Here is a 22998-nt window from a genome sequence, read left to right as displayed (position 1 = left end):
ACTTGCTATACAATGGCCAAGAACCCTGATGTGCAGTGATGTATCAGTATTGGCCCATCATTGGTGACAGATGTACAATACTAATAGTCAGTTAAGTTCAGTTGCATCCAACTCCTTGTGATCCCATGGACTGCAGCATGCCAGGCTTCCCTGTCCATCACCAATTCCTAGAGCTTATGCAAACTCATGTCCATTGAGTCAGTGATGCCATCCAACCATCTCATCCTCTGTCGTCCCCTTCTCCTCCTGCCTTCAGTCTTTCCCAGCATCAGGGTCTTTTCCAATGAGTCAGTTTTTCTTATCAGGTGGCCAAAGTATTGGAATTTCAGCTTCAACATCAGTCCTTCCAATGAACACTCAGGACTGATTCCCTTTAGGATGGACTGGTTGGATCTCCTTGCAGTCCAAGGGACTCTCAAGAGTCTTCTCCAACACCACAGTTCAAAAGTATCGATTCTTCAGTGCTCAGCTTTCTTTATAGTCCAACTCTCACATCCATACATGACTACTGGAAAAATCAAAGCTTTGACTAGACAGACCTTTGTCAACAAAATTCTGTCTCTGCTTTTTAATATGCTGTCTAGGTTGGTCATAGGTTTTCTTCCAAGAAGCAAGTGTCTTTTAATCTCATGGCTGCAGTCACCACTAATTCTATAGGTTAGGAAAAGGGTGAATTGTGATTAGGGAGATAGAAGTACATGAAAACAATCTGTGCTATTTGCTCAATTTTTCCGCAAACCTAAAACTGTTGTAAAAAATTAATTTAAAATATAATAATTACACAAATAGAGTGGTGATGAGTGTTTAAGAAAAAGCTCAAGGGTTTATACAGAATGATAAACAACAAGGTCCTACTGTATAGCATAGGGAAGTATATTCAATATCCTGTGATAAAGGCAAAGAATATGAAAAATATATTTATGTACAACTGAATCACTTTGCTCAGCTTTCTTTATAGTCCAACTCTCACATCCATCCATGACTACTGGAAAAATCACAGCTTTGACTAGACGAACCTTTGTTGGCAAAGTAATGTCTCTGCTTTTTAGTATGCTGTCTAGGTTGGTCATAGTTTTTCTTCCAAGGAGCAAGCATCTTTTAATTTCATGGCTTCGGTCACCATTGGCAGTGATTTTGGAGCCCCCAAAAATAAAGTCTCTCACTGTTCCCATTGTTTCTTCATCTATTTGCCATGAAGTGATGGGACTGCATGCCATGATCTTAGTTTTTTGAATGTTGAGTTTTAAGCCAACTTTTTCCTCTCCTCTCTCACTTTTATCAAGAGGCTCTTTTGTTCCTCTTCACTTTCTGCCATAAGGGTGGTATCATCTGCATATCTGAGGTTATTGGGTGTTTCTCCTGGCAATCTTGATTCCAGCTTGTGCTTCATCCAGCCTGGTATTTTGCATGATGTACTCTGCATATAAGTTAAATAAGCAGGGTGACAATGTACAGCCTTGACGTACTCCTTTCTTGATTTGGAACCAGACAAAGAATTGATGCTTTTGAACTGTGGTGTTGGAGAAGACTCTTGAGAGTCCCTTGGAATGCAAGGAGATCCAACCAGTCCATCCTAAAGGAAATCAGTCCTTAATATTCATTGGAAGGACTGACGCTGAAGCTGAAACTCCAATACTTTGTCCACCTGATGCAAAGAACTGACTCATTGGAAAAAACCCTGATGCTGGGAAAGATTGAAGGCAGGAGGAGAAGGGGATGAGGATGAGATGGTTGGATGGCATCACCGATTTGATGGACATGAGTTTGAGTAAGCTCTGGGAGTTGGTGATGGACAGGGAGGTCTGGTGTGTTGCAGTCCATGGGGTCACAAAGAGTCAGACATGACTGAGCGACTGAACTGAATTGAATCACTTTGCTGTAGGTTAGAAATCAATGCATCGCTGTAAATCATCTATACATCAATAAATTTTGAAAAGAAAAAGGTCAAGGAAAGATATTATAAGGGAACAAAAATTAGTCTTAAGAGTTCAAAGAAGCCATCTTTGAAGATGTGTCTTAAGCTGAAGAGTAAGAGTTTGCCAAGTGACAAATGGAGGGAGTGTTTCAGGCAAAGAGAAGATCAATCAAAAAAGCACTTTGGTTAAAATGAAGCTTGATGCATTTCAGGAGCTGAAAGGCCATTTTGGCCATCACACAACAGGAAGAGAAGGATGGCTTATGATGAACCTGGAGAAGGAGGCAGGGATGTTCAGAAGCTCCTGAAAAAGAGGTGATTAGATTTGCATTTAAATGATTTTGTTGTTGTTGTTTGTTGTTGTTGTTCAGATGCTCAGTCATGTCCATGTCAGACTCTTTGCAACCCCATGGATTTCATCACACCATGCCTCCCTGTCCTTCACTATCTCCTGGAGTTTGCTAAAACTCATGTCCAATGAGTCGGTTATGCCATCCAACCATCTCGTCCTCTGTTGTCCCCTTCTCCAGCCTTCAATCTTTCCCAGCATCAGGGTCTTTGGTCTTTTAAATGACTACTACTCTGCTTATTGCTTGAGATGGACAGGATGTGTGGATAAGTCTGGAATGTGCAGAGTCACACTAGGACACTATTGCAGTAGTCCTGATGTCAACTACAGAAGAGATGGAGAAAATCAGAGAAATCCCAAAAAATGTTAGGATAAAGAAAATCAGGAAGACTTAGTTGTTGGTGGGATGAGCAAATAGGTAGGGTACATTTGCTGAGGTGGCACAGAAAGATGAGCTGACTCAGAAGCTGGGAATATGGGAGGACTGTTTTTGCCTTTATTAAAGTTGAAGTGACATGAGCTCCCAGTGGTGGTAGGCTGAATAATGACCCCTCCCCAAAGATGCCCATGTCCTAACCCCCTACTTGTAAATATGTTACCTTATAAGGTAAAGGGACTTGGCAGATTAGGTTAAGCATTTTGAGATAGGGAGATCTTTCTGTATTATCCACTTGGGTCTGTTGTAATCACAAGGGTCCTTTGGTGGGGTGAGGGGGTGGCTAGAGAATCAAAGCTGGCAGTAGATGATGCAAGGAAGAGAGTAAAGATTGAAACTATGTGGTTGTGGGTCAGAGGACTCATGTGGGCAGCCTCTAGACTCCAGAAAAGATAAAGAACACATTCTCCCCTGGAGGCTCCACAAGGAATCAGTCCTGTCAACATCTTATTACACGGATCTTAATGTGTCCACTACCTGAGTCTGGAGAAACTGAAGACCTGCTCTCTAGTGAATGAAGGGAGAGGGAATGGAAATATGTACCAACTAGTGAGACCCCCCAGCCCCACTGTCCACCTGTCCATTAGCTTCAAGGACAACCCACAGTCAGACTTGAAGCCATCCCTGCCTCCAGTATGCTGTTGATTCAGAGATTCCTCTCAGGAGAAACTCAGGAGGAAAGACCTAAAAATACCCAGAGTTGACCTAATTACTCTGTAATGTAGGCCCTCATTAACAAGGCCCATCTTTGTTTTGGGGCTTCCCTGGTGGCTCAGTGGTAAAGAATCCACCTGCCAAGGCAGGAGACACGAGTCTGATCCCTGGGTTGGGAAAGTCCCCTGGAGGAGGGCATGGCAACCCACTCCAGTATTCTTGCCAGAAGAATTCCACAGACAGAGGACCCTGGCAGGCTTCAGTCCACGGGGTTGCAAAGAGTTGGACACAACTTAGCAACTAAACCACCACCACCACCACTGAAAACCCAGAACAATTCATCATCAGAAAGACACCACAATGCAATATTTTGAAACGTTAAAGATAAGATCCTATAAATTCCCAGGAAAAAGAAACAGGTCATATACCCATGATTGAGAATCAGAAGAGACTGGACTTCTCAACAGAAATGCCTGAAGCTAGAAAGCAATGGAACAATGCCTTCAAAGTGATTAAAAAAAAAAAAAAAAAAGTGATGTCTAACTGGACCAAACTAGATCATTCCTGTGTGACAGAATGAAGACATTCTGACACCAGCAAGAATCCACAAGCTTCTCTCTGAAGCTGCCTTTTTCAGGAAGTAAATGACAAATGTGCTATGTGCTTAGTCACTCAGCCGTGTCCAACGCTTTGTGACCCCATGGACTATAGCCCGCCAGGCTCCTCTGTCCGTGGGGATTCTCCAGGCTAGAATACTGGAGTGGGTTGCCATGCCCTCCTCCAGGGGATCTTCCAGGGATCGAAAGCAGGTCTCCAGCATTGCAGGCTGATTCTTTTTTTTTTTTTTTATGATTTTTTTTTTAATTTTATTTTATTTTTAAACTTTACAATATTGTTTTAGTTTTGCCAAATATCGAAATGAATCCGCCACAGGTATACATATGTTCCCCATCCTGAACCCTCCTCCCTCCTCCCTCCCCATACCATCCCTCTGGGTCGTCCCAGTGCACCAGCCCCAAGCATCCAGTATCGTGCATCGAACCTGGACTGGCAACTCGTTTCATACATGATATTATACATGTTTCAATGCCATTCTCCGAAATCTTCCCACCCTCTCCCTCTCCAACAGAGTCCATAAGACTTCTATAAATCAGTGTCTCTTTTGCTGTCTTGTACACAGGGTTATTGTTACCATCTTTCTAAATTCCATATATATGCGTTAGTATACTGTATTGGTGTTTTTCTTTCTGGCTTACTTCACTCTGTATAATAGGCTCCAATGGATTAAAGATCTCAACGTAAGACCAGAAACTATAAAACTCCTAGAGGAGAACATAGGCAAAACACTCTCTGACATACATCACAGCAGGATTCTCTATGACCCACCTCCCAGAATATTGGAAATAAAAGCAAAAATAAACAAATGGGACCTAATTAAACTTAAAAGCTTCTGCACATCAAAGGAAACTATTAACAAGGTGAAAAGGCAGCGTTCAGAATGGGAGAAAATAATAGCAAATGAAGCAACTGACAAACAACTAATCTCAAAAATATACAAGCAACTCCTACAGCTCAACTCCAGAAAAATAAATGACCCAATCAAAAAATGGGCCAAAGAACTAAATAGACATTTCTCCAAAGAAGACATACAGACTAACAAACACATGAAAAGATGCAGGCTGATTCTTTACCATCTGAGCCACCAGGGAAGCCCTGTAAATGACAGAGGAAATGCGCACTGTGCTGCACTTAATAAGAATACAAGAAGAAAGGAAAGTAGGATGAGAAGGTTCCCATGACAAAAAGGCGTCAGCACTGCAGAGAGTCCCAAAGAGCTGACGGGTGACGTTGACAGGAGACTCCGGGATGTGGGCTATGCAGTCCCAGAGAAAACTGGGTGGCAGACACTCTAGGATGAGTGTCTCCACAAAAAGTCACAGTTAACTTGTTGAGTTTTGCCTTGCTTTATTTTCATATCTTTTTTTTTTTTTTTGGCTGAGCCAATGTGTCTTTCAGGATCTCAGTTCCCTGACCAAGGACTGAACCCATGCCTTCAGCAGTGAAAGCATAGAATCTTACCCACGGGCTCTCACAGGGAATTCCTCAAAAAGTAGTAATTTGAACATAGTGAAGGATTCTTGCTTCTGGGGGTGGGGAGGTGAAAATGATAAGAAATTAGAGTATAAATCACTGCAAAAGAAGTGAGGGAAATTAACCAAGAAATGTAATCATGTCACTCTACATGATTTATCTTTGAATAATATTTATGAAAACATAGTAAGATCAAAATATCATTGGTTTAAGATTAAACCATGATCATACATTAGCTATAACATGAATGTATTGATAGCTATTTTCCGGAACATGTTACTATTTTTTAGAACTTTCAGTTGTCTGATGTAAAAACAGATCCACAAATATGAATATATGCTAAGAATTACTTTGGTAGGGTATGACTACCCAAAGGTATTCAGTTCAGTTCAGTCACTCAGTCATGTCCTGCTCTTTGCAACCCCATGAATCGCAGCACGCCAGGCCTCCCTGTCCATCACCAACTCCTGGAGTTCACTCAAACTCATGTCCATTGAGTCGGTGATGCCATCCAGCTGTCTCATCCTTGTCGTCCCCTTCTCCTCCTGCCTCCAATCCCTCCCAGCATCAGGGTCTTTTCCAATGAGTCAACTCTTCACATGAGGTGGCCAAAGTACTGGAGTTGCAGCTTTAGCATCATTCCTTCCAAAGAAACCCCAGGGCTGATCTCCTTCAGAATGGACTGGGTGGATCTCCTTGCAGTCCAAGGGACTCTCAAGAGTCTTCTCCAACACCACAGTTCAAAAGCATCAATTCTTCGGCGCTCAGCTTTCTTCACAGTCCAACTCTCACATCCATAGATGACCACTGGAAAAACCATAGCCTTGACTAGACGGACCTTTGTTGGCAAAGTAATGTCTCTGCTTTTGAATATTGTCTCCGAAACCGTCCTGGAACACTGTGTGGCCAATTTATTACTCTACCCAAAGATATTACTGTACATTAAAATCTCTTTAGTATTCCATGTACAGTGGAAACCTAAAGTACAGTGAGTGCTCTGACTTAAAAGGATGCCTCTTAGATATCTTTCTGGTTGATAATGTTGCTCATAGGAAGAAGTAAGGAAGTGAATAATTACTATTCATTTTTATTCAATTTTCAGCACTGAGAATTTTGTCTTTTTAAAGGTCCCTGAAATATGAATAGTACTATCATAATTAGTATTGTTGTTTCTAAAGATTTAACCTCACCCTGAAGACCAAAAATAGTCAAACCCTTGCAGGCCACTTGCTCTACTGAATTATGTAACTTCCTCTTCCTTTTAAAAATCCCAGCCACATGACAGACCGGACTGCCCTAAACTTGTGACATTAGCCTTCATTCCGGATATGCTTCCCTCTGCAGGGTTTTATATCAACAAAGTTATGAACAATGCTTTGTTGAGGAGTGAAACCGCCACTCAGCATACTCCCCAGCTGACTTTCCTGGGACAAATTTGTCTATATACCTTCTAGATGATCTCACTTTAAAAGGGAATATGTCCTTGCAAAAAAAAAAAATGTAAATGATTATTTTGTCAACTTGATCACTTTTTAAATGCCTATGGGGGCTTCATATATAAAAAGAACATTGAAAGAAATCATTTTGTTAAGCCTAAACATTGGTGAAATGTGAGTAAGTATTCCTTGCTAAGTATTACTTTTCACATTTGCATTTAGTGAAAGGGGTTATCTGATAATGGAACATTCCTGTGTAAATGATGCTAAATTACCATTCCCCTAGGTGTTTACCATTTTTACAAAGCTATTTTTACAGTTCTTTCATCAGAGGTTCTTTTGCCCACAGTTAAGTGATTATCTGTAACAATAATTCCATCACAGTCACGAGCCATGTCTCTTAACATTTGATAAAAATATAGTTGGTTGTTGACATGCCACTAAGTTAAATATAACTTGCAAATGTAAGTTAAATTAACTTACAGTATGGCATTTGGCCCCCCTTTCAACGGTGTATGTTGAGTTCTGCTTTCCTAAAAATTAAAACACATTTTACGATGTTTAGAGATTTCTTTCCTCCACAAAATAGTTTGTGGGGCTGCTGAAAAACTTTAAAACAAAGGTAAAATCACATGTGACTTTAAAAATAAGGAGTTTCAATTGTCCATTGGCTTATTTTCAAGGTTCTATTTTCTACCTCCTTACACTGACCATGATGATATTAATAACTACAAGGCAAGAAATTTAAATATCTTACCCCCGTTGATACAGGATTTTTATAACAGAAAATATTAAAAAGTGATCAATAATACGTAAAACTTGAAAGAGATTTGAAAGAATCATGCTGATGAAAGGATACAGCTCTTTGCACATCAGTGTTCAAAACTAGTATATAAACACTAACTACAATATTTTGTGGCCACCGCTATTCAGCTTCATTTTTAATAGTATCTGGAGTACTTCGGTGCATCAGGTTGCATTAAGAACATGAAATCACTGTAGTCTCTGAATACACCCACATTCCACAGGAGATGTGCCACGTGGGCAGTTGGGTTGCCCTGGGTTCCATCGATCACTGGCTATTTCTCTACCACACAGGACAGTACTTTTTCAGTTTGCTAAAAGATGTTTTTGATTTTAACTGTGAAATTCTATTTGAGATTCCTCACCAAGCTGTGAATACACACACCCTTAGAAAGGATGCCAAACGCTCTGTTCCAAGTTACACGTGGCCAAAAGCGTTCCAGATGATCCGAATCAACCCAGTTAGCTGTGTTTACGTAGCCAGGAAAAGGCATAACTTCTGAAGCCTGGTCCTATGGAAAATTACCAGAGTTTCTATCACTCCTTTAGCTTCCGGAGTGTGTGAATAATAGGCAATTGTATTCATCTGACCTTTGGACAGGCACCTTACAGTATTTTACAGAAACGTCCTTTGCTTTTCTTCCCTGTGGTTTCTTCTGTGTTAATCATTACTTCCTGAGGCCTGGAGCTATGCTTTAAATGGTCTTTGATGCCTGGCACAGTGCCCGAGGAACAGAAAAGTATTATGGAATTCTAGAATGTACCGTATTTTCCTATTTCTAGAAGCCAAGTTGTTTTCCACATTTTAACAACTCAGAACTAAAGATATTTATAATAATCGGTCTTGGTAGAATATTTCAGCTGTCAGGAGAAGAGGAAGTTGGGACAGTCTTCTTCGCAGGCTCAGCGTTCCTTTCAGCTCCCCAGCAACCTCATGAACAGAGGTCACCTAGCTGCTTTATTTGCACTCCAACTGTTACACTTTCATCTTAAGCTTGCATTCCTTGTTGTTACTGAAAACTGCCTTCAGAAAGGTTATGCAATGAAGTAACTCAAAACCACGAGGGAGGAAGCAAATGGCTTGTGCAACGAAAGGCACAATCACAAGGCCAGAGAGAGACAGAATTTCTTATCATTGCCCTGCCTGGTTTTCAGGAGTTCTCCTTTCCTCCCTGAGAACTAGCCTCTTCTCCAGAGACTGACCCTAAGCAGGCCACCCTCTCGGGCCAGCGGAGTGGCGGGGAGGTGCGTACATGATTGTAGACCTAACATCTGTAAGAGAGGTAGATCAAATCAGCAGGGGACTCTGAGGTGTCAGGCCTGACATAGGAAACTGGGAGAAAGAGGTGCTCTGCTGTTGTGTTTGCTCAGTTGTGTTCAGCTCTTTAGGACTTCATGGACTGCAGCCCACCAGGTTTCTGTGTCCATGGGATTCTCCAGGCAAGAATACTGGAGTGGGTTGCCATTCCCTTCTCCAGGGGATCTTCCAGACCCAGGGACTGAACCTGAGTCTCCTGAATTGCAGGCAGATTCTTTACCACTGAGCCACCAGGGAAGCCCTTGTTGTTATCTGAAGCCAAAGATCTGGGTAAGGATACTGAGATGAGCAACATGAATGATTGGAATTTTATGCCCATAGGGAGGTACAGTGATGAGGCTCTCCGACCAGGATTTTGGGAGGTCTAGCTGCCCTCTGTGCTTGGTCACCAGCACAAAAGCAGGAAGAATTTCATGTCCTTACTGCAGGTAAAAAAAATCTACCCCTGTTTCATCTACTACGCCAAACCTTTTGACTGTGTGGATCATAATAAACTGTGGAAAGCTCTTAAATACCAGACCATCTTACCTGTCTCCTGAGAAGCCTGTATGCGGGTCAAGAAGCAATAGTTAGAATCCCGTATGGAATAACTGATTGGTTCAAGATTGAGAAAGAACAGCTGTCTGCTGTCACCCTGTTTAATCTATACGCTGAGCACATCATCAGAAATGCCGCGCTGGATGAGTTACAAGCTAGAATCAAGACAGGAGGGAGAAACAACCACCTCAGATATGTGGATGATACCACTCTAATGGCAGAAAGGGAAGAGGAACTAAAGAGCCTCCTAATGAGAGTGAAGGAGGAAAGTGAAAGAGCTGGCTTAAAACTAAATAGTAAAAAAACTAAGATCATGGCAAACAGAGGTGGAAAAGGAGGCAATAGTGACAGATTTCCTCTTTTTGACCTCTAAAATCACTGCGGATGGTGACTGAAGCCATGAAATCAGATGTTTGCTTCCTGGCAGGAAAGCTATGACAAACCTAGACAGTGTCCTGAAAAGCAGAGACACTACTCTGCCAACAAAGGCCCAGACAGTCAAGTCTTCCCAGTGGTCACATATGGTTGTGAGAGTTGGACCGTAAAGAAGGCAGAGTGCAGAAGAGTTGATGCCTTCGAACTATGGTGCTGGAGAAGACTTCTGAGAGTCCCTTGGACAGCAAGGAGATCAAAGCAGTCAATCCTAAGGGAAATCAACCCTGAATACTCATTGAAAAGACTGATCCTGAAGTTGAAACTCCAGTATTTTGGTCATCTGACGCAAACAGCTGACTCACTGGACAAGTCCCTGATGCTGGGAAAGACTGAGAGCAGAAGGAGAAGAGGGCATCAGAGGATGAGATGTGTGGATGGCATCGCCGATTCAATGGACATGAACTTGGGCAAACTCCTTGAGATGGTGAGGGACAGAGAGGCCTGGCATGCTGCAGTCCATGGGGTCTCAAAGAGTCGGACATGACTGGGTGACTGAACAACAACGCCGCAGGTAAATCTATTTGAAGTTCAGGGTTGTTACTAGAACTCTTGACAAGTAACAGGATGACATCCTGTTTTCTTATTCTTTTATTATTAGTGTAGTATTTTATTGGAGTATAGTTGCTTTCCCCATGGAAAAGAAATGCAAAAAAGCAAAATGGCTGTTTGCGGAGGCCTTACAAATAGCTGTGAAAAGAAGAGAAGCGAAAAGCAAAGGAGAAAAGGAAAGATATAAACATCTGAATGCATAGTTCCAAAGAATAGCAAGAAGAGATAAGAAAGCCTTCTTCAGTGATCAATGCAAAGAAATAGAGGAAAACAACAGAATGGGAAAGACTAGAGATCTCTTCAAGAAAATCAGAGATACCAAAGGAACATTTCATGCAAAGATGGGCTTGATAAAGGACAGAAATGGGATGGACCTAACAAAAGCAGAAGATATTAAGAAGAGATGGCAAGAACACACAGAAGAACTGTACAAAAAAGATCTTCACGACCAAGATAATCATGATGGTGTGTCACTGACCTAGAGCCAGACATCCTGGAATGTGAAGTCAAGTGGGCCTTAGAAAGCATCACTACCAACAAAGCTAGTGGAGGTGATGGAATTCCAGTTGAGCTATTTCAAATCCTGAAAGATGATGCTGTGAAAGTGCTGCACTCAATATGCCAGCAAATTTGGAAAACTCAGCAGTGGCCACAGGATGGGAAAAGGTCAGTTTTCATTCCAATCCCAAAGAAAGGCAATGCCAAAGAATGCTCAAACTACGGCACAATTGCACTCATCTCACACACTAGTAAAGTAATGCTCAAAATTCTCCAAGCCAGGCTTCAGCAATATGTGAACCGTGAACTTCCTGATGTTCAAGCTGGTTTTAGAAAAGGCAGAGGAACCAGAGATCAAATTGCCAACATCCGCTGGATCATGGAAAAAGCAAGAGAGTTCCAGAAAAACATCTATTTCTGCTTTATTGACTATGCCAAAGCCTTTGACTGTGTGGATCACAATAAACTGTGGAAAATACTGAAAGAGATGGGAATACCAGACCACCTGACCTGCCTCTTGAGAAATTTGTATATAGGTCAGGAAGCAACAGTTAGAACTGGACATGGAACAACAGACTGGTTCCAAATAGGAAAAGGAGTACAGTCAAGGCTGTATATTGTCACCCTGTTTATTTAACCTCTATGCAGAGTACATCATGAGAAACGCTGGACTGGAAAGAACACAAGCTGGTATCAAGAGTGCCGGGAGAAATATCAATAACCTCAGATATGCAGATGACACCACCCTTGAGTCAGAAAGTGAAGAGGAACTCAAAAGCCTCTTGATGAAAGTGAAAGTGGAGAGTGAAAAAGTTGGCTTAAAGCTCAACATTCAGAAAACAAAGATCATGGCATCCGGTCCCATCACTTCATGGGAAATAGATGGGGAAACAGTGGAAACAGTGTCAGACTTTATTTTTCTGGGCTCCAAAATCACTGCAGATGGTGACTGCAGCCATGAAATTGAAAGACGCTTACTCCTTGGAAGGAAACTTATGACCAACCTAGATAGCATATTCAAAAGCAGAGACATTACTTTGCCAACAAAGGTCCGTCTAGTCAAGGCTATGGTTTTTCCTGTGGTCATGTATGGATGTGAGAGTTGGACTGTGAAGAAGGCTGAGCGCCTAAGAATTGATGCTTTTGAACTGTGGTGTTGGAGAAGACTCTTGAGAGTCCCTTGGACTGCAAGGAGATCCAACCAGTCCATTCTGAAGGAGACCAGCCCTGGGATTTCTTTGGAAGGAATGATGCTAAAGCTGCAACTCCAGTACTTTGGCCACCTCATGTGAAGAGTTGACTCATTGGAAAAGACTCTGATGCTGGGAAGGATTGGGGGCAAGAGGAGAAGGGAATGACAGAGGATGAGATGGCTGGATGGCATCACTGACTCGATGGACGTGAGTCTGAGTGAACTCCGGGAGTTGGTGATGGACAGGGAGGCCTGGCGTGCTGCGATTCATGAGGTCGCAAAGAGTCAGACATGACTGAGTGACTGATCTGATCTGATCTGATAGTTGCTTTACAATGTTGTGTTAGTTTGTAGAATTGCAAATCCAAACTACAGTAAGGTATCACTTCACAATGGTCAGAATGGCCATCATCAAAAAAATCTACAAATAGTAAATGCTGGAGAGAGTGTGGAGAAAATGCAACCCTCTTGCTGTTGTTCAGTTCAGTTCAGTTGATGGGAATGTAAATTGATAAAACACTATGGAGAGCAGTATGGAGGTTCCTTTAAAAAAAAAAAAAGAAAGAAAACCAGAGCCTACCATATGATCCAGCAATACCACTCCTGCCATAAACCTGGAGAAAACTATAATTCGAAAAAACACATGCATCCCAGTGTTCGTTGCAGTGCTACTGATGACAGCCAAACAACCAAGATGTCCATCAGCGAGGTATGGATAAAGAGGATGTGTTACATATACACAATGGAATATTACTCAGCTGTTTTCTTATTCTTAAATACCACAAGCTGGTGCAGGATAGGTGACCTGCTCTCCCTTGTGGGAGGTGCAAGAACTGTCCTGTTTCTTGTTTCTGAATCAAGTTAGAACTGGCTTTGCATGGTCTTACGGCTAATTCTTCCTGGTTTCCCCAACAGAGCTGCAATAGACCTACTGACGTCACTTTTCCACATGCATCATATCCTCTCCACCCCATTTCCCCTGGAACCTCCCTTCCCGAGCTCCATCTGACTAATCTGCTCCACTGTCAGCCTGGGGACTCTCCATCCCCATCATCTGGTCCTCACCTGCCTGGTCTCCTGTACCCCCAACTCCTGTATCCCCTCAGGCTCCTCTTTGGAAGAGCTACATGAGAAGCTTCCTGATAAGAAGAGCATGAAAGGAAAAACATTTAAAGCTTTCCATTTTTCAAGATTTTATTGTCAATGACAAAAGAAAATAAAATTATGCCAAGAGGCAGGTTGGAGAGCCAACCCTGACTGAAGCATTGGTGTTAAGATGTGAAAGAGGAGTGTATTTTTGCTTCTAGTCTGCCCTGATGCTTACTGTTTCCTTTGAACAACCAGCTGTATATAAAGTCATATATGCATTCACTTAAAGCTTTTCATTCTCCAAACGCATACACTAAAAATAACAGGGCACATGGAATAAACAGGGTTGGGGCAGACCACACCACCCAACTTTGTAACGGGAGCAACAACAAAAACAATTAAACATCTATTAAAAAAAAAATGCTCAGTCAACCTCCACTAGAGCCTGCCCTATGCTGCGTTCCCGCTCCTCCTTAGTAGTTTTTTTGGACACGCCAATGCAGCACCCGTATCTCCAGGTCTCCTGGGAGTTTCACTTAGGCACCTGACCCCAAGTTGTAGCAACATGCTTGTCACAGAGATAAGAGATATCTTATTTCTCCTTTGGATAAAAGCAATTAGCTAACAGATGTGACCAGTTACCCAATTACAGGTGAATTTTGGGTGAACTATGTATGACACAGGAGGGCATGGCAGCCCACTCCAGTGTTCTTGCCTGGAGAATCCCCACGGATAGAGGAGCCTGGCGGGCTACAGTCCATACAGTAGCAAAGAGTCGGACATGACTGAGCAACTGACCATAGCATGCAGCAGCGGATCTTACTTACCCAATCAGGGACCAAAGCTGTGCCTCCTGCATTGGAAGCGTGGAGTCTTAACCGCCAGAGCACCAGGAAGTCCCCTTAGGCAGCCTTTGAACTTGGGGGCTTGCATTTCCACTTTGAGATATAGAGGCATGTGTTTCTAAGAGACCAGTTTCTCAAAATTGGAAATCTGATCTAGGAGTCTTTTTTTTTTTTTCCCCAACACAAAGGAAAATTCTTTTGCAACTTCCTTGTTTGTCTTCATGGTTTTACCAGATAGCTTCATGTTGGGAAATGTAGAGCAATTCTTGAAGCCACTAACCCAGTCCTTGCTTTCACTAAAGAAAGGTACTGTGGTAGGATTTCTTTCCTAAGGAGCCTGTATATGGCTATGGCTTGCTTTCTAACTGTGGAGAAAGTTTGCTCCTAATCTCTTGGAAATCCCGTATCAGCATCATTACACTGACATCACTCCCATTTATCAACTGTGCATGGGCTAACTCCATTCACGAAACAAATGTGACGGCACCACAAACCGCACATTTTGTTCTTTGAAAGACTTCATGGAAAACACCACCCCTAAAAGCCTAAGATTGTTTTGCTTTTTTCATCCCTGTTTCCTCAATCCTCCATGTTTTTCTTCTTTGTTCTAACAAGCAAGAAAAAAATAGGCTTGACTTAGTAGTATTGTGTTTAGCTGTAAAAAGAAATCTAAAATAAAGTAGCTTAAATAAGACAGACATAAATTCTTTCTCACATAAAAGAAATCCAGAATCCACAAACAACAAATGCTGGAGAGGGCGTGAGGAGAGGGGAACCCTCCTGCACTGTTGGTGGGAATGTAAATTGATACAGCCACTATGGAGAGCAGTATGCTGCTGCTGCTGCTGCTGCTAAGTCGCTTCAGTTGTGTCCGACTCTGTGCGACCCCATAGATGGCAGCCCACTAGGCTCCTCTGTCCCTGGGATTCTCCAGGCAAGAACACTGGAGTGGGTTGCCATTTCCTTCTCCAATGCATGAAAGTGAAAAATGAAAGTGAAGTCGCTCAGTCGTGCCCCACTCTTAGCGACCCCATGGACTGCAGCCTACCAGGCTCCTCTGTCCATGGGATTTTCCAGGCAAGAGTACTGGAGTCGGGTGCCATTGCTTTCTCCGAGAGAACAGTATAGAGGTTCCTTTAAAAAAACCAAAAACTAAAAATAGAACTACCATATAACCCTGCAATCCCACTTCTGGGCATATATCCAGAGAAGAACATGGCCTGAAAAGATACATGCACCACGATGTTCCTTGCAGACTGTTTACAATAGCAAAGACATGGAAGCAACCTGAATATCTATCAACAGAGGAATGGATAAAGAAGATGTGGTACATATACAATGGAATATTAGTCATTAAAAAGAATGAAATAAGGCCATTTGCAACAACATGGACGGACCTAGAGAATGTCATACTGAATGAAGTAAGTCAGACAGAGAAGGAGAAATATCATATCAAGCCCATTTATGGGTGCAGCACCAAAAGCCATATTTGCTTAACTTTTGGCTCCGATGGTAAAAAATCCGTGAGGTCACAAAGAGTCAGACTGAACGACTACACACACAGACATTGCCACGTGCTTTACAGTCACAGCCAGGGATGTAAAGGTCATCTTGAAGAAGCAGATTTTTCTTACACGAGGAGGAGAAAGAACCAGTTCTGGTTAAAGAAGTCAGATTTCTTGGAAGAGAGGACTCTATAGTCTAGTCCTCTAAGATATGAAGCTATGGAGATCTTCCAGAATCAAAAAGGATGATCTAGATAAAATTTCAGGGCTAGCTATCTAAAATGGGACTACCCAAACAGTTAGGACTTCCCTGGTGGCTCAGACAGTAAAGAATCCACCTGTAATGCAAAAGACCCAGATTTGATTCTTGGGTTGGGAAGATCCCCTGGAGGCAGGCATGGCAACCCACTTCAGTATTTTTGTTTAGAGAATTCCATGGACAGAGGAGCCTGTGGGCTATAGTCTATGGGGTCGCAAAGAGTCTGACATGACTGAGCGACTAACACACACAAAGAGAGGCACTATAAAGTTAGAGCGGGGACCAGCTGGGATACAGAGTCAGAGAGAGACGCGAAGGGACAGTGTATCTGAGGCTGGTGAGGTTTGAGTCCTGAGACTGAATTCACCCAGTCTCCAGCCAACAACTTGTGCTTGGGAAGTACTCAAACATCGGAAAGAGCATGTTGCTTCTAGATATAAGAGCTGGGGTGCAGAACTGTAGTATCATAATCCTAGAGATGTCCTTCCCCCGAGACCCACAGCCAAGAGTCTCGAGGGGAGCAGCTGGAGCAGAGGGGTGAGGCAGTAGAGCCACGCCTTCCTCCTAGCTCGCAGGGGCGGTTCCATCAGGGTAGAGGACCCTTCTTTTCCTTGCTGTGTTTCCGCCATGTTTCTGAACAATATTTCACTTTTCACCAGCCTCCGTTCCACGCCTGGACCATCTTCGCCTTCCCAGAAGCCAACAAAACACAACCGCATTGTGCCACAGAAGTGCAAACCTCCCCCGACCCCCACCTGTGAGGTGACTGGCGCCTGTCCCTTCTCTTGAGTCTGGGCAGGGAAGGAGGAAGCAGACCTAGAGAACTTTGGCTGGCTTGGCTGGGACAGCCCTTCACTGAAGATAGCTTGGAGAAGAGGAAACCCACACCTGACGGTCACTATTGCTGGGGAAAGACACCACCTGCCTTTGTTCCCCCACTACTGCTGTAGCAAAATAGAACAACCTTAGTGACTGTTGTTGTTACTGTTCAGTCACTAAGTCGTGTCTGACTGAGACCTCATAGACTGTAGCCCAGCAGGCTCCTCTGTCCATGGGATTCTCCAGGCAAGAATACTGGAGTGGGTTGCCATTTCCTCTTCCAGTGGATCTTTCCAACCCCAGGATCAAACCCATGTCTCCTGCATTGGCAGGTGGATTCTTTATTGCTGAGCCAGGGGAGCCCTTAGTGAGTTACCCAGCACAAATGTATCATCTTGCTGTTCTGGAGATCAGCAGTCAAAAGTGGGTTTTATGGGCTGAAGTCAAGGTGTTGGCAAAGTTGTGGCCCTCCTAGAGGTTCTAGGGGTGAGTTCATTTCCTCTTCTTGGCCCAGGGACCCTTCATCTCCAAAGTGCATCCCTCCAAACTCTGCATCCAGTACCACATCTACTTTTCCCCTCCCTCTTACAAGGAATCTGGGATTACGGGACGGCCTTCGAATCTCATGACCAATGACTTAATTACACCTGCCAAGTCCCTTTGCCATGTAAGTCAACATGTTTTCAAGTTCTGGGGACTAGAACATGGACATCTTTAGGAGGTCATTATTCTGTCTACTGCGCCACCCTAGCACACATGACCTCTGGAAAACAAGAGATTGTTTAGCTTCCTGCCTTGGACACCACACTCCCCACAGCCTCATGGGATTCAGCTTGCAACTCTGCTGCTGGGAGCTCACTGAGGCGGGTCCTAGGGGAACAATTCCTCCCTCCAGACACTCAGAAGCACTTAGACAATGTGTACAGGTGCTGAGGTGGATTTCTGCTCCGCCAGAAAAAAGCCCTGAAGATAGGCAGATGAGAAGGCAAGCTTATTTTCACAGCAACTCCAAGCCCAAATAAGTGAACACAAGAAGCAAAAGAGCACATTGACACTGAAGCATTAATCCGTAACAGTTAATGTATATTAGCTGTTAGAATGTAACTGTCTGAGAGAGCAGGTTGTTTCTAGGTATAAGAATTGGAGTACAGAACTATTAGGACATAGAAGATTTGCCTCTATGTATATATTCTCCTTATATATAATTTCAGTAATATACACATTATTTCAAATATATGTAATTTCAAATACATATATGTGCACATATACATGTGTATCTTCTATGCCACAAGAGAATGAAAATTAAATATAGAGAGAAAGAAACCTCAAGCCAACAGAAGTATGAAGGGAATAAGAAATAAGAAAATGATAACTGGAAAACAAAAAGTAGGATGGACAGATATGAGAAAGCAAAATAAACATGAAAAGGATAATTTCATTCCATTAAAAAAAAACGTATTCATACTGAAATAAAAACAAATTTCAGCTCTTTTGTGTTTAAAAACTACACACTAAAAATTTTTTAATTACAAGAATGGAAAAGATATTCAAGACAGATACTAATATATAGAAGATAACAACATAAATACAAAACTAATTAGACTACAAAGCAAAAGGCTTTATTAATGAGATAGTCATTCCTTAATCATGAAGCTCTTCATTTGTCCCTCTAGGTTCCAAGATCCCTCATAAATGCCAAAATCCGTGGATATTCAAGTCCCATATAAAATGACGTGGTGGTTTAGTGGTTCAGTTGTGTGACTCTTTTCAACCCCATGGACAGTAGCCCACCAGGCTCTTCTGTCCATGGGACTCTCCAGGCAAGAATACTGGAGTGGGTTGCCGTTTCCTTCTCCAGAGGATACTGCTCACCTAGGGATTGAACCCGGATCCCCTGCATTGCAGGTAGATTCCATATAAAATGACAAGTCCCATATAAATGACATAGTATTTGCATATAACCTACATACCCCCTCTAATATACTTTGTGTGTGCTCAGTTGCTCAGTTGTATCCGACTCTTTGGCGAGACCATGGACTGTAGCCTGCCAGTCTCCACTGTCCATGGGATTTCCCAGGCAAGAATGCTGGAGTGGATTGCCCATTCCTTCTCCAGGGAGGAGGGACCCCCAACCCAGGTATCAAACCCTCATCTCCTGCATTGGCAGGTGGACTCCTTTACTACTGTGCCACCTGGAAGCCCCCTTATATATGATAAATCACCTCTAAATTACTTATAATACCTGATACAACATAAATGTTATGCAAATAGTTGCAAATACAATGTAAGTAATATGAGGCATGCAAACTCAAGTTTTGCTTTTTGGAACTTTTCTGGAAATTTTTTTTCAAATATTTTTGATTCCAGGCTAGTTGGTTCTACAGTATCTACAAATCCCGCAGACACTGAGGGCTAACTGCTTATGCCTATCATCACAACTTCAAACATACAGTGAACAACAAAGAAAAGGATACAACTGACAGAATCATGAAGAGAAACTGACAAATCCTCAACCATAGTAGGAAAGTTTATTATAACTCAGAAATGAAAATATCAAACTGAGAACAGAAAGGATATTAAAATTTTTTGTATAAGTAATAATTCTTCCTTAAAAAGGGATACAGAAATTATTTTTTATAAATTTATTTATTTTTAATTGAAGGATAATTGCTTTACAGAGTTTTGCTGTTTTCTGTCAAACCAAAACCTACTCTTAACATGTAAAAATATATAGTACTTAATTGTGAAATCCACATGAAGTACTCACCAAAAACTGATAATATATTATTAGGTCACACTGAAAATTTCAAAAAGAGCCCTAAAAGCAGAGTTCATAGAAGATCATATTTTCTGACCAGAATGCAAAAATGTGGAAATTCACAACAAAATAATAATAAAAACAAACATACTTCCTTCATTTGAAACTTTACAATCACCCTTATAAATACAGTCGACCTTCTGAACAATGTTGGGGGGGGTCCTCATTGAGTCAAAAAATCTGCATATAACTTTTGACACCCCCAAAACTTAACAACTAATAGCCTGCTATTGATGGGGAGCCTTACCGATGATATAAACAGTAGATGAACATGTTTTGGATGCTATACGTGTTACATATTGATCTATTGTACTCTTACAATAAAGCTAGACACAGTGCTAAGAAAATCATAAGGAAGGAAAAACACATTTATAGTGCTGTGCTGTACTGTATTTTTCTGGGCTCCAAAATCACTGCAGATGGGGACTGCAGCCATGAAATTAAAAGACGCTTACTCCTTGGAAGGAAAGTTATGACCAACCTAGATAGCATATTAAAAAGCAGAGACATCACTTTGCCAACAAAGGTCCATCTCGTCAAGGCTGTGGTTTTTCCAGTAGTCATGTATGGATGTGAGAGTTGGACTATGAAGAAAGCTGAGTGCAGAAGAATTGATGCTTTTGAACTGTGGTGTTGGAGAAGACTCTGGAGAGTCCCTTGGACTGCAAGGAGATCCAATCAGTCCATTCTGAAGGAGATCAGACCTGAGTGTTCATGGGAAGGACTGATGTTGATGCTAAAACTCCAATATTTTGGTCACCTGATGTGAAGAGCTGACTCATTTGAAAAGACCCTGGTGCTAGGAAAGATTGAAGGCAGGAGGAGAAGGGGATGACAGAGGATGACGGTTGGATGGCATCACCACCTCAATGGAGATGAGTCTGAGTAAATTCCAGGAGTTGGTGATGGACAGGGAGGCCTGGCGTGCTATGGTCCATGAGGTTGCAAAGAGTTGGACATGACTGAGCAACTGCACTCAACTATTTTTTTAATATTTTTTTAAATATTTTTTTGGTTGTGCCTCGAGGCATTCAAGATCTTAGTTCTCTGACCAGAGATTGAACCAGCACTCCCTGTAGTGGAAGTGCAGTCTTAAGCGCTGGACCGCCAGGGAAGTACCCTGTACTCTATTTATCGGTACAGTACGTTTACATCCTATGCTTAGAAAATGAATCAACTGCCAGTATCTATATCAACACTGTCTTACATGATAGAAAACTCTGTATGTTATATGTATTACTAACACTAGACATCACAAATAAAAGATAAATGTTTCTTTGTCACGTTATTTACAAGTATAATGATTCAAGGAAGAAGCACCAATATTTCCTATTGACTGCTTCAATAGGAAAGTTTCACAGTGGCTCAGCTTGTACACTAATGAATGAATCATTATAAAAATTTCATGTCTCCCAGTATTACAGTCATATTTCATAATATAGCACTGGAAATGTTACACTTTAAAAAACACTTGTGATGGTCAGCTGAGATGCAGTTCTTCCAATTATGAGAGAGAGGCATACTGTATAGTAATGGAATTCTTTGAAAACAAATTTATAAAACAGTAATAAAATATTAAACATCACTGACCTTATGCCTCTGTAAGGATAGGCCATCCACTTCAAGTCTTGCACACTGTTTTTGTTGTTTAGTCGATAAGCTGTGTCTGACTTTTTTTCTTTGAAGTTTTTATTGTAGTAAGATACATATAACAGGGAATTACCATTTTAACCATTTTTTAGTGTATACAATTCAGAGGGATTAAGTGCATTCCCAGTGTTGTGCAACCAGCATCATCCATCTCCAGAACTTTCTCATCAGCCCAAGTGAACAATAACTATACATTATCCCTGCTCCTCAGTTTCTAGGAACTACTGCTCTCTACTTTGTCTCTACAAATTTGCCTAATCTATGCATGTCCTATAAATAGAATAACATACTTTTTAACCTCTTGTATCATGTCCGACGCTTTTGGGACTCCACAAACCGTAGCCCAGGAGGTTCCTCTCTCCATGGGATTCTCCAGGCAAGAATACTAGAGTGGGTTGCCATTTCCTCCTCCAGGGGATCTTCCTGACCCAGGGATCAAACTCATGTCTTCTGCATTGGTAGGCAGATTTTTTACCACTGAGCCACCTGGGAAGCATCTCCATGTGTATTTCTGTATAGTTATTGAAAAGAATCTGCATATGAGTGAACCCACACTGTTCAAACTCTGATTATTCAAGGGTCAACTGAAACACTTGGGTAAAAAAAAAAATAGAAATAAGCATTTTAAATTACATTAGTGTGTTATTTTTTTCTATATCAATTGAATATAAAAACAAAACACATTCCAAACATTGACAGTTCAGTTCAGTTCAGTTCAGTCGCTCAGTCATGTCTGACTCTTTGCGACCCCATGAATCGCAGCACACCAGGCCTCCCTGTCCATCACCAACTCCCGGAGTTCACTCAGACTCACATCCATCGAGTCAGTGATGCCATCCAGCCATCTCATCCTCTGTCGTCCCCTTCTCCTCCTGCCCCCAATCCCTCCCAGCATCAGAGTCTTTTCCAATGAGTCAACTCTTCACATGAGGTAGCCAAAGTACTGGAGTTTCAGCTTTAGCATCATTCCTTCCAAAGAACACCCAGGACTGATCTCCTTTAGGATGGACTGGTTGGATCTCCTTGCAGTCCAAGGGACTCTCAAGAGTCTTCTCCAACACCACAGTTCAAAAGCATCAATTCTTCGGCAGTTACTATTTTTAACAAAGCTGACGGACTTGATTTTTATCATTCATTATCGGGATTAGAATCAAACTTTGTTTGCTTAATCCTTATGCATTTTTGTTTACATAAACCAGGGAAACAATCTGATAGCAATTGAGTGAATAAACCAGAATATAAGTTCACAACTTACTATGTGCCAAAAAGATTTATGTAAAAAGGGAAACCTACCTTTGTCCAAATGAATTATCTAGGAACTATGCCCCAAAGTGCAAAATTAATGGTCAAGTAATACTGAATAAGAAGAAGAAAGAATGCATGGTGAAAATAACTTAAGATTTGGCAATAAAAAATTTTTTTTGCCACACGGAGTAGCATGCAGGATTTTCATGCCCCAGCAAAGAATGGAACCCACACCCTCTGCAATGGAATTGTGGAGTACCAACCACTGGACTGTCACAGAATTCCGAAGAGCTGGCAATCTTTTAAGTTGATCCTTTAATATTAATTTCCTTTTTCAGTATGTTTTCCTAATCTTGCATTTGATAATAGCAACTCCTCTTCAAGGCTGGACTTCCATGTGTTATATCTAGAAGAGACTCTTTCCTTTACTGGTAAGTTATAGTATAACTATCTGATTAAACACTTATATTTAGAAAAGACTGGATTTCTACCAGACTTCTCAGGAGGCACTACTGTTTAAAGATTCTGCCTGTCAGTGCGGGAGAAACCTGCCA

At 41.9% G+C, this 22998-nt stretch overlaps 1 long non-coding RNA gene across 3 annotated transcripts; it reads left to right on the top strand.

Moving 5' to 3' along the window:
• Positions 1-4506: 4506 nt before the first annotated feature.
• LOC112449508 (uncharacterized) lies at positions 4507-21746 on the top strand. Of its 3 annotated transcripts, none has more exons than XR_009490479.1 (3): positions 4507-8930; positions 9325-10486; positions 16572-21746. It is a non-coding gene; the product is annotated as an uncharacterized lncRNA (long non-coding RNA). The 3 variants fall into 3 exon arrangements; XR_009490480.1 differs by lacking the exon at positions 4507-8930 and having other exon boundaries at positions 8937-10486; positions 16572-16674; positions 17246-21746; XR_009490481.1 differs by lacking the exon at positions 4507-8930 and having other exon boundaries at positions 8937-10486; positions 16572-17398; positions 18405-21746.
• The last annotated feature ends 1252 nt before the right edge of the window (positions 21747-22998 follow it).

Source organism: Bos taurus, chromosome 14, assembly GCF_002263795.3.
Source record: "Bos taurus isolate L1 Dominette 01449 registration number 42190680 breed Hereford chromosome 14, ARS-UCD2.0, whole genome shotgun sequence".
NCBI lineage: Eukaryota > Metazoa > Chordata > Mammalia > Artiodactyla > Bovidae > Bos > Bos taurus.
The sequence above is the reverse complement of the archived record's forward strand: the minus strand, read 5'-3'. Positions and strand labels throughout refer to the sequence as shown.